Source organism: Polistes dominula, unplaced genomic scaffold (genome assembly GCF_049000335.1).
Source record: "Polistes dominula isolate Pdom_NZ unplaced genomic scaffold, Pdom_raw_medaka contig_84, whole genome shotgun sequence".
NCBI classification, from domain to species: domain Eukaryota; kingdom Metazoa; phylum Arthropoda; class Insecta; order Hymenoptera; family Vespidae; genus Polistes; species Polistes dominula.
This window is the reverse complement of record NW_028300944.1, coordinates 19,059-30,527: the sequence shown is the minus strand read 5'-3', so window position 1 is coordinate 30,527 and position 11,469 is coordinate 19,059. Positions and strand designations below refer to the sequence as shown.

At 29.3% G+C, this 11,469-nt stretch overlaps 1 long non-coding RNA gene across 1 annotated transcript; it reads right to left on the bottom strand.

Annotated features, from left to right (window-relative positions):
* Positions 1-6,667: 6,667 nt before the first annotated feature.
* Positions 6,668-9,093, bottom strand: LOC149032754 (uncharacterized). The gene is made up of 3 exons (XR_016176321.1): positions 7,155-9,093; positions 6,845-7,005; positions 6,668-6,709 (listed from the first exon to the last, which is right to left on the bottom strand). It is a non-coding gene; the product is annotated as an uncharacterized LOC149032754 (long non-coding RNA).
* Between the last annotated feature and the right edge of the window lie 2,376 nt (positions 9,094-11,469).

The following is an 11,469-nucleotide window of genomic DNA, read 5'->3' as shown; positions in this document are numbered from 1 at the left end:
TTGTGTATTTTCATTTCGCTTAGCAAGACTTATACGTTTCTAATCAGAATGATTCAAAATAGTTTTTCATTAATTTGCACTATGTAAATATAAATTCATTATTATATACTACAGATTTAAATGAAATTTTCTAATTATTATTAGATAAATTTCTATAGTTAAAAAAATATTATGAAGATTTGAATATTTTCAAATAATTATTTATTAAATACTTTTATCAGTGCATTCATTCATTCATTTATTCACTTTTGATCATTCTGAATGAGAAATGTATATTCTTACTGTATGTTCATCTGCATTTAGCAGGTATGTATGTTCGATTGCATTTAGCAATTATATTCATCTGCATTTAGCAGGTATGTTTGTACTTACTGCGATTTTCATATGCACTTTTAAGTGCAGGCAAGCCTTTTCAATTGTTTCATTTATGTACCAAGAACTATACATTTTTATTCGAATAAAACTAATCTTTCTACTTTTATATATGATAAATTAAAAAATATATTAATCATCTTCATATTACTCATTATTTCTCTTTCATACATCTCTTATAAAATCTTTCTTTAAATATTTATGTATAAAAAAAATACTTTCTCCCACTCTCTCTTATGAATTTATTAACTCTTTCATTTGGTATTTATTTATAAATAATTATAGAATAAAAATGTACATTCCGGACATATTAATATGCACTTATGAGTGCTGGCTGCCGTTCCTTTTATTTCATTTATTTGAATGAAAAATATATATTCTTATTATATGTTCATCTGCACTTAGCAGGTATTTCCATCTGCATTTAGCAGGTATTTCCATCTGCATTCAGCAGGTATATTTGTACTTACTGCGATTTTCATATGCACTTTTTAGTGCAGGCATGTACTTACTGCGATTTTCATATGCACTCTTCAGTGCATTTAATCAGAATGATTCAAATTTTCTTTTTATTTATTTGTTATTATTTAAAATAAAAATCAATGACTATATATTCAATAAAAAAAAAATGTGTAAATGAATTAAGAGACTATGTAAAAAAAAGAATTATGTAACTTTTGGATGCAATAAAAAATATAGTACATTACATTAAACATATTCAATAAATTATTATATCTTGGAAAAAAAATTGAAATGAATTTAAATGGTATTAAAAAATATTGAAAATATTTATTTATTCTATACTTTGATTAATGTATTTATTAATTCAATTTGAATCACTCAGAATGATAAAACCTTTTTGTTGACCTTATCTGCATTTTTGAATGCAGAAATATCCTCTTCTTCCATCGTTGTATCCAAATGCACTCTTTTGTGCAAGCTGCAGCAATCCATGGACGTCCACACAATTTAAACGATCGTGTCTCTAATTTAATGAAAAATATCTAAGAAAATACTCTAATTTATATACTTCAAAAATGCAATGACTCGACTATTAATTTATTTTAATAAAAAAAAACTGCAATGACTCGACTTTTAATTTAATTTAATAAAAAAACTGCTATGTGTTTGTGTACGGTGGGGTGTGTAAGACTCGAATATTAATCTAACAAGAAAACTGCAATGACTCGACTTTGAATTAAATAAGAAAAAATGCAATGACTCTATTATATAAATAAAAATAGCAAAATCTAGATTCTAGTGTTTAAAAGACTCTCATTTTTCACGAACGCGAGTGTGGAACAGCGTAGCAGGGAGATGGAATGGTCCATCATCTCCATTCAGGAACAACTTATAACTAATACTACTACGAGCATAAGTGACAACGTGATAAAGGGTAAAAAAGGGATTTTGGTATGACCACGAATCATCGATCAAAGGATTATTAAAAAATCCTTTGAAAAATAACTCGTAGTCGAATAGTTGCCCTCTTGAGCCACAATTAGTGGGGGCCTCTTCGGCATTTTGCCTCTTCTTTGCTTCGTGCCCTGACCACTGCAATGGAGCATTCCCTACGTGCGACGCAAGAAAAAAATTACGTGTCAAAAAACGCCCTACCGTTTAAAACAATACATCGCAAAAATGGGCATATTTCAGTGGATTATATCAAAAGAATGAAATCGTCCCTGAGCTAAACCGACCTAATCCCGACCTGTTCTCACCATACGCGACAAGACTCAAACCCTCGTGTTTAATAAAACGCATTTTATTATACGAGACGCAATTCGATCTAAGCTGAAAGAAAATTGGGGAAGGAATCAACACAAGTATTAATAATTGTTATTTCCGCAGGTTTTTGCGCTGGTATTTTTTTATTTATTCTTATTCTTACTTAACCTAACGAGAGGTAAGAGCTTGCAACGTACAGTATCGATTTATTCTAAATAATATAACCACTGAAATATGACAAAGTTTGCAAATGCATCATCCCAAACGCCACTGACGAGTCCCAACACGCAATCTCAACTGCGTTCCTACCTAAGTGCGTCTCGATTTTTTTCTAACACAATTCTTACTTACTTATTTATGTGTAAAAATAAAATATAAAAAAAATAAATGTGTACAATAGTAAAAAAATATTTAATTAATCCCGTAAAGTAATCAGGCTAGCCTGTGGACGATCAATGGACTCAAAAGAATTCACTGATCGTGCGCAACTACACAGGCACATTTAATCGAATGCTCCAGCAGATATCTTTTTTTCTAAATGATGAACCTATTACAAACTAGGATTAACACGTTGCACATTAAAAGTGAATAATGTTTCGATAAAAAGAAAAAATTACAACAACTGTAATATTCTCATTTTATTCGAGGTATAGGTGTATGTTATTTCTAATATTAAGAAATATATTATATATAGTATAATAAAGATCGCGAAGTGCAAGTGTTAATATACTTAAAAAACTAAGTATCAAAACTAATTCAAAATCCTTTGCTAAGTTCAAAAGATATTGGGTGATCTATCTAATGTTCTCATTGGTTGCAAAGTATTTTTGAACTGTTTGATACAATTATCTTAACATAATGCATAGTATCAGCAAAAAAGAATAGAGAAAAAAGATATGGTGAAAGGTGTAAAACTTTGCTGATACTTAGCTGAAAACCCCGGAGGCAGGAATGTCCACCCTGAATGGAACCAAACCTTTTGCCGTACCCGGTCCTTACCTACTTAAAATTAAAGTATTCACATACACTCAGAAAAGTATGCTACCTGCCTACCTATCAACCTATATTTAAAAAGTGCAAACAGACACACCAACACATACACTCCACGGTTCTCACACACTCCACCAGGGTGCAAAAGCCTACACTAGAGAGCATGCCCCGGGGCACCTCCGACACCCTAGTTCAACCACGTTTTCTAAACTTATATTCTAAAAGGTTACGTACCAAATGCTGTAATCGACTGCCAAGGCTAATGATTATTGCAATAATGACTAAAGCAAAAATACTGGTACATACTAGTATATATTAGCATACTAGTATAATACAAGTATTGTTAAATTTCCACAAATAAATGTGGGAACTCTACTATTCAAAACGATTAGGAAAAATAAAATGAGAAAAATGGAATATAAGTATAAAAATAAAAGTACACATCACGCACGTGACTGTACAAGTATTTATCTGAATATTGAATGATGTATTAATTAAAAAGTACCACGAAACGATGTACAATGCACCACCTATAACGCACACACAGGTGCAATGTACACCGTGCAATCACTAACACAATGACAGTCGCCAAAGGAAAACTTAATAACTAAAACCCGTACAAACTTTTTCTCACCAATACGTGTAACACCTGGGTAACACGCATCGATGAGAACGAAGAAAGCACAGGGGGGAGAAAAGGGGGAATTAGTATATTAGAAGCTGAAAAGCCTGATCTAAAAAAACATAATTAACACATATATAAATATATCAGAAAAGATTTTAATAAAAATTCATCTAAACGGGCTAAGGACTCTACAAGTCATTTGGTGAATAATGACTTAAACAAGCGAATGATAAAAAAAAGTTACCCCATATGAAACAATTAGAGTTTCGAGGTAAGGATGTATTAAAAGACTCTACGGTGATGATGGATATTTTTTGCAAACCTCGGACGATTCTTTCACTAAATGGCTGTTCTAATGAAAGAACTGGGCTTTGAGCCACCACTTAATTGCCAGAATCTATCCGTTCGCGAATTTGGTTTGTCTTCTTGCTCATTTATTAACAATATCGAAGTATCGATATATTGAAATAAATTACGATTGAAAAACTAATCACGTTTGAAAAATTAATTATGAAGCAGTGCATGTATAACAATTTATAAATACTTTCTTGGCACGAAATCAAGTAAATTAATGCTTGATTTCACCACTACTAACACGAGTAAATACGTAAAGAGAAAAAATAAGTAAAATAATTAATTGAAGTGTTAATTAAGTGAATTGAAACCGATGAAACAAGAAGACCCTGGCCTAATCTAAATAAATCACATATATATAAAAATCACATATATATATAAAAATCACATATATTGGGAATCACTCGTGAGCAAAACCATAGATTTTACTCACGGTCGCTTATGCTCGTTTCGGACAAATCACATCTACGAATACAACCAGGAACCCGTGCCGATATTGGATCTTTCATCCTCGGCATGATTGGGCACTGGAGGGACTTTAAATAAAAACTCACGGTTTAAGAAGTTCTGCGATGGCTCCAAAACACTCGTCCCCCTCGCTGTTGGTTGAATGATGTCGTGAAGTGGATTCAAATTGGATGAATTGTTGAATCGATGTATCGTTGAATCGTTGAATTGATGATTGATCTGTAATCAAAAATTCAATATAAAATTAATTATGTTTCATATCATTCTAAACAATCATGATTTAAAAAATAAATGAGAAGTAATAATTCAAATTACAAGATAATACTAACCGTTGATTTATCCAGACGAAGCCCCAGATTCGTTGATAAAGATGATCCAGAAGAAATGAAGATATTAATTCACACTTTCGACCATGACAATATTTTTATCGAAAACGCAAATCCTCTTCTACCGAATTGGCCGAAAGTGGGTTAATGATTCTAATCACGCGTATCGAACAAATTATTTTTCATTTAACAAGAATATTTAAACAAATTCTTGCATTGATTTTAAATGTGATCGAGTTTAGTAATTATTTTTAAAGCAATCTATGCGATTGCATAGAAAAAATGTAACTTCGTTCGAAACAAACACTGACTCTAAGATTGCATTGCACGCAACCACAATTGAAGATCTGAAAATGAAAGTTTCGTTAAAGCAAGTCATAGCGTACTTCTGTTTATTTATTACGTTACTAATGAAAAATATATTATTCATTTTAAAATTCAATTATTTAAACTACATATTTCAAAAATTCTGGAATTGTACTATTATTTTAACGTTTTAATTATTAATAAAAAAAAATAATTTAAATAATGTAACCACAACCTTTTAAACTATATGAAAAATAATATAAAATACAAACGAACAAATATCACATTGCATTCTATCTTTCAAAAAATATATTTAATCGCGATAGGGTTATTTTTACAGAAGTATGCTAATTGCGTGAATACCTATAAGAAAGAATAGATATAGCATTAATGTAAAACTAAGCAAGGTACAATATTTATAAATAATCATTTAAACAATTAATTAGAATCGATTGAACGTGTCTTGAATTATTTATGGGAATTTAATACTACGATAAATGAAATGAATTTAAATGAATAAAATTTAAAGAACAATTGCAACGTGTAATTAAATAATTAATTCAATAAATCTTTTTATTCACATTACAATTTAATTAATAATGCAAAAAGTTAAAATTTTCTAATGCATCAAACGTCAGCCATTGGCCCGACAGTGCTTACGTTGTACTATATAAATTCTATGGACATCATAAGCAATATCGGTTACCGGATCTCACCACTGGGAGGTTGCTGCGTCGGAGATCCATATAGAAATTAATGCATTTATAAAATTAAAGAAAAGAAAGAAAGAAATATATCTGCATGTATGTATGCAGTAGTTTATAAAACGATTGATTAGTATGATTCCCATTGGAACGATAGTGAACGTCTTTCTGATATCATAAAAAGAATTGCATGTTAGTATATTAAAACATATACCAAGTATGTAATGTCAGTAAAAAAATATTAATTAAAAATCTTTAAAGTTGTTTAAATAAAACAGTAATTGTATCAGAGCAAACTTAATAAAGAGTAACATAAAAAATAATCAAGTTTTTAAACCATTCTATGCAATGAAAATCTTTTTAAACTATTAAAATCAAAACGATAAGGTTAGAAATAAAATTATTAAATAATTTAACACGTCTTACTTTCGTAGATGTTGTCTCGTTGAAGGATAGAAGACAAATACAAGATACGTTACTACGTAACCTTCGTAGAGGAGATCTCGGGAGTGTCGAACGTTCGGCTATTATACCTATGTTATCGGCTGTTTACGTTTTGTCGTCGGAAATTCGACGAAGAAAATTCCTCGAGAAATTCCTGGAAATAAAAATACACATTTATAATAACTTATATGTCGAGTGTATTGTTTTCTTATTCTTCCTCTCTCTCTCTCACTCCTTCTCTCTCACTCTTTCTGTAGTATTTCTATATGCTTATATGCTTATATTTAACAAAAATAATGCTCACCTCGCCATATATGGAGAAGATAAAAAAATTTGCCACAAGGTTAAAAGATTAGTGTATTCGTGTTATAACTCTTCCCATGTTAAAAAAGCTAAAAGAAAGTAAAATATGAAAACTCACATATAAAAATTATGCATGTAGTATGCATTTGATATATAACATTCGTTATATATCATTTAATATATAACAGGAAAGTGTACATTAAAATATTAATTGAAACAATTACCTGAAATTAACGGGATAACAAAATCCGCTGCAACAAGTATACAGATCACAGATTAAAAAATACGAAAGATTCGCCATATTGCAATGCATAAAACAGGCGCGTAAGACTGGCGCGAAAATACTGCATGCGCGAAAATGATGCGCAGTATGTCTTCCTTCCACCTATATTAAAGAAAAATTTTGAATGATTAAAAATACGATATAGAAGCATAAAAATTGTCAAAATATACTCAAAAAATCAAAATTGATCCTTACATCCTTTATATATTATAATAGGAAGATGTAAACTTTACAAAATATCTTTTAATTACCTGATCTTAACGGGACGATGACACTCCGATGTGTTCTCCACGAATGACGCCATGAAACTGAAGAATTCGGACAAAAGCTTGGCTGTGATTGGCTAATTCATTTTTTTGAACAAGAAAAGGGTCATCACGGCTTCTTACACGGACAGAATCTGACCTTCCTCATGACCACGCTGGTCAAACTACATATGATAATTTATTTATTAAATAAATTAAAAATCATTTCTATTTTTCTAATAAATGTACACAATACTTATAAATATTCTAAAAATGATGAATAGAATAAAGACAATGTAGACATTAAGAGATCTTTGTCGTTTTGCACAAAAAAACAAAATCGTATAGAAGAGAATTGTCGATAGAAAAATGTCCAATATGAAATGTAGCATATGAAAGAATAAATTCCCAAAATCTGTATCGATAAAGAATCCTCACAATTGAAATATATTTAGAGATGCATAATTGTTTTAAAAATATTCACAATAACGTTTATACACGATTCAAACACGAAGATTATTCCACATGATTTTCTATGCTATAAGATACTACATTCTCTTTATTCTATTCATTATTTTTAGAATAATTATGAATAACGTGTACATTTTATTTGTAATCGAAAAAAGAAACACAAATTTATAACATATCAAAATTGTTTTCTATTTAATATATGTTAAATTGTGAGATAGTAGAAACCTGCTTTAAAAAATAAAATATGCATTATAACAAAAATAATTTTATCCTGAAATTAAATAAAATAAATATTACAATAAAAGATTTCTTGTTTTATCGGTGTAATGCCTGTAACATTATAAAAGTTATTAAAAAACATTATAAGGTAATTAGTTTCTGGAGATGAAATGGATAGAAGGAGCCAAGGAAAGGAATAAAAATATGTTCATTGGAAAATTACAGAAACTAATTACAATTATAATGTTTATGGTAAGCGGTCTTTGGCTGGATTTTACTTGCAATGGAATGTAAAACATATCAAAATATGTTAAACATTACATGGAAAGTAAAATACCATTGCCCAGGTCTAACCACGAGGAGGTAACCGCTTCTGAAGACCCAAGAGGGATGTGCATCCTAAAGATGCTCACATCCGAATATAATTCAAAGGAATGAATCTAACTCTTAGGCCCCACCATAAGAGTACCATCCGAAAAATCGTTAAAATTATTATCGAAAATACCAGAGAAAAATTTCAATACTAAAAAATACAGAATGAGATAAACAAGGAGTGTAATCTGAAAAGAAATTCAATAAAATCATTGATGGTACTTAAAGCTAACACACCCTAGAATAACTTCAACTTATAGAAATACAATCTATATACATTTATATACATAATTTTAAATCTCCATAAAATAAAGTATAATAATTAAAAAGAGTATACAAATTATGAGTTGTTCCATGGAACCTATAAATAAAGAAAATACATGAAAAATAATGATATTCGCACATGTGCGATGCTACAAAGAGAATTATATAAAGATACAAATTTTCATTTTATTTATACAAATAATTATTTTATACTATCCTATATTACCAAGTCCACTTCTGGTGCCTTTATGGTCCTCCTCTGGTCCACCTGTGGTCGTTTCCTTACCATAGTCCAATCTGCAACAGAAAACAAAGGGATAAAAAAGAGTTAAACAATAAAAGGGATAGGAAAAAAGGGGGGATGGGTGTAACTTTTAAAGCGGAACTTTTCACGATTTTTTTTTTTAAGTGGTTTCCCCCCGATTGGACTAGTCCACTGACTCTAAATTTAGGAGAAACCTACACTAAATGTTCAGTCCAACACCGTATACTATTGCGAACTTACAGAAATGAATCCTTGGGTCCGTCTAACAATTAGCGGAAGATGCCTTCCCTTACAATGAAGCTTCAGTTTCCCATGCTAAATGCATATCTATCAATGCATATCAAAAAGCCAAAAAAGAAAAAAAGAAAAAAAAAAGGACGGTAGTTCAAGTTTAAAAGTTAAATGAACATGATTCTATCCTTGGGAGTAAGAAGATAGAATCATGGCTCGCGTGGGCAGGGTCGCATCCCTGAAGTAAATTCCTTATTTGTAAATGGTACCACCCTTTACGAACAAAAAATTTACCCGCTACCCATTGAACCGCTTCTGAAACAGAAATTTTTAATGAATATTAATACAATTTTATTTGCAATGTAAGTAATTGGAGTATATTATATTACCTTCCGATCTAGGAACGCAATCAAGTTGAAGACAGTTATCTGATAAATTGAAAAAATAAATTCATATTAAAATTATTTTCTATTCAAAGTATGTTAATAGGTATGTAACGTTTAAATTAATGTATATGCGTTGAAACAATCTGAAAAATAATTAAAGTATATTAAAATAATGAAATAATTGTTAAACAATGGATAGAAGTATCGATTATTATTTAAAAGTACGAGATAAATTATTGGAGTACCTTCCTCTTCGAAATGCACTAATGGACTGAGCCGTTGTTCTTTAAAACTAAACATTAATTAGAAAGTTGTTTATATTTCTTTTTTTATTTCGAGCATGTGTGCAACAGTAATTATAATTCTAATAAAGAAAATACAAGATAATAACGTACAGATTTTATTATTTTATTTATTCTAATGTAATTATTTTATTGTTCATGAGCAGTGATGACTTCGAGTGTTTAATTATGCTGTAATATAAGTAGAGTGTATTAGAGTATTAATATAATTGTTAATTAATTGATAGAAGTATCGATTATTGTTTAAAAGTACGAGATAAATTATTGGAGTACCTTCCTCTTCGAAATTCACTTATAAACTGACCCAATGTTCTCTAAAACAAAACTTTGATTAGAAAGTTGTATATGATTTTTCTTATGTTGATTATTTCTGCAACGGTAATTAAAATTCTAATAAAGAAAATTCAATATTATAACGTACAGATTTTATTATTTTATCTATTCTAACGTAATTATTTTATTGTTCCTGCGCAGTGATGACTTCGAGTGTTTAATTGTCCTGTAATATAAGTACAGTGTATAAGAATATTATATTAATTGTTAATTAATCGATAGAAGTATTAATTATTGTTTAAAAGTACGAGATATATTATTGGAGTACCTTCCTCTTCGAAATTCACTTATAAACTGACCCAATGTTCTCTAAAACAAAACTTTGATTAGAAAGTTGTTTATGATTTTTCTTATGTTGATTATTTCTGCAACGGTAATAATAATTCTAATAATGAAAATTCAAGATTATAACGTTCGGATTTAAACATTATTTTTATTCTAATGTGATTAATTTATTGTTCATGCGCAGTGATGACTTCGAGTGTTTAATTATGCTGTAATATAAGTAGAGTGTATTAGAGTATTAATATAATTGTTAATTAATTGATAGAAGTATCGATTATTGTTTAAAAGTACGAGATAAATTATTGGAGTACCTTCCTCTTCGAAATTCACTTATAAACTGACCCAATGTTCTCTAAAACAAAACTTTGATTAGAAAGTTGTTTATGATTTTTCTTATGTTGATTATTTCTGCAACGGTAATTAAAATTCTAATAAAGAAAATTCAATATTATAACGTACAGATTTTATTATTTTATCTATTCTAACGTAATTATTTTATTGTTCCTGCGCAGTGATGACTTCGAGTGTTTAATTGTCCTGTAATATAAGTACAGTGTATAAGAATATTATATTAATTGTTAATTAATCGATAGAAGTATTAATTATTGTTTAAAAGTACGAGATATATTATTGGAGTACCTTCCTCTTCGAAATTCACTTGCAGACTGACCCATTGTTCTCTAAAACAAAACTTTGATTAGAAAGTTGTTTATGATTTTTCTTATGTTGATTATTTCTGCAACGGTAATTAAAATTCTAATAAAGAAAATTCAATATTATAACGTACAGATTTTATTATTTTATCTATTCTAACGTAATTATTTTATTGTTCCTGCGCAGTGATGACTTCGAGTGTTTAATTGTCCTGTAATATAAGTACAGTGTATAAGAATATTATATTAATTGTTAATTAATCGATAGAAGTGTCAAATATTGTTTAAAAGTACGGAATATATATTCGAAGTACCTTTCTCTTCGAAATTCACTTGCAGACTGACCCATTGTTTTCTAAAACAAAACATTAATTAGAAAGTTGTTTATATGACTTTGTTTTATGTCGAGCACGTGTGCAACTGTAGTAATAATCCTAATAAAGAAAATTTATAATATTATAACGTTTAAATTTTATTATTTTATTCATTGTAATAGAATTAATTTATCACACCTGCGCAGTGATGACTCTTCGTCGTTTT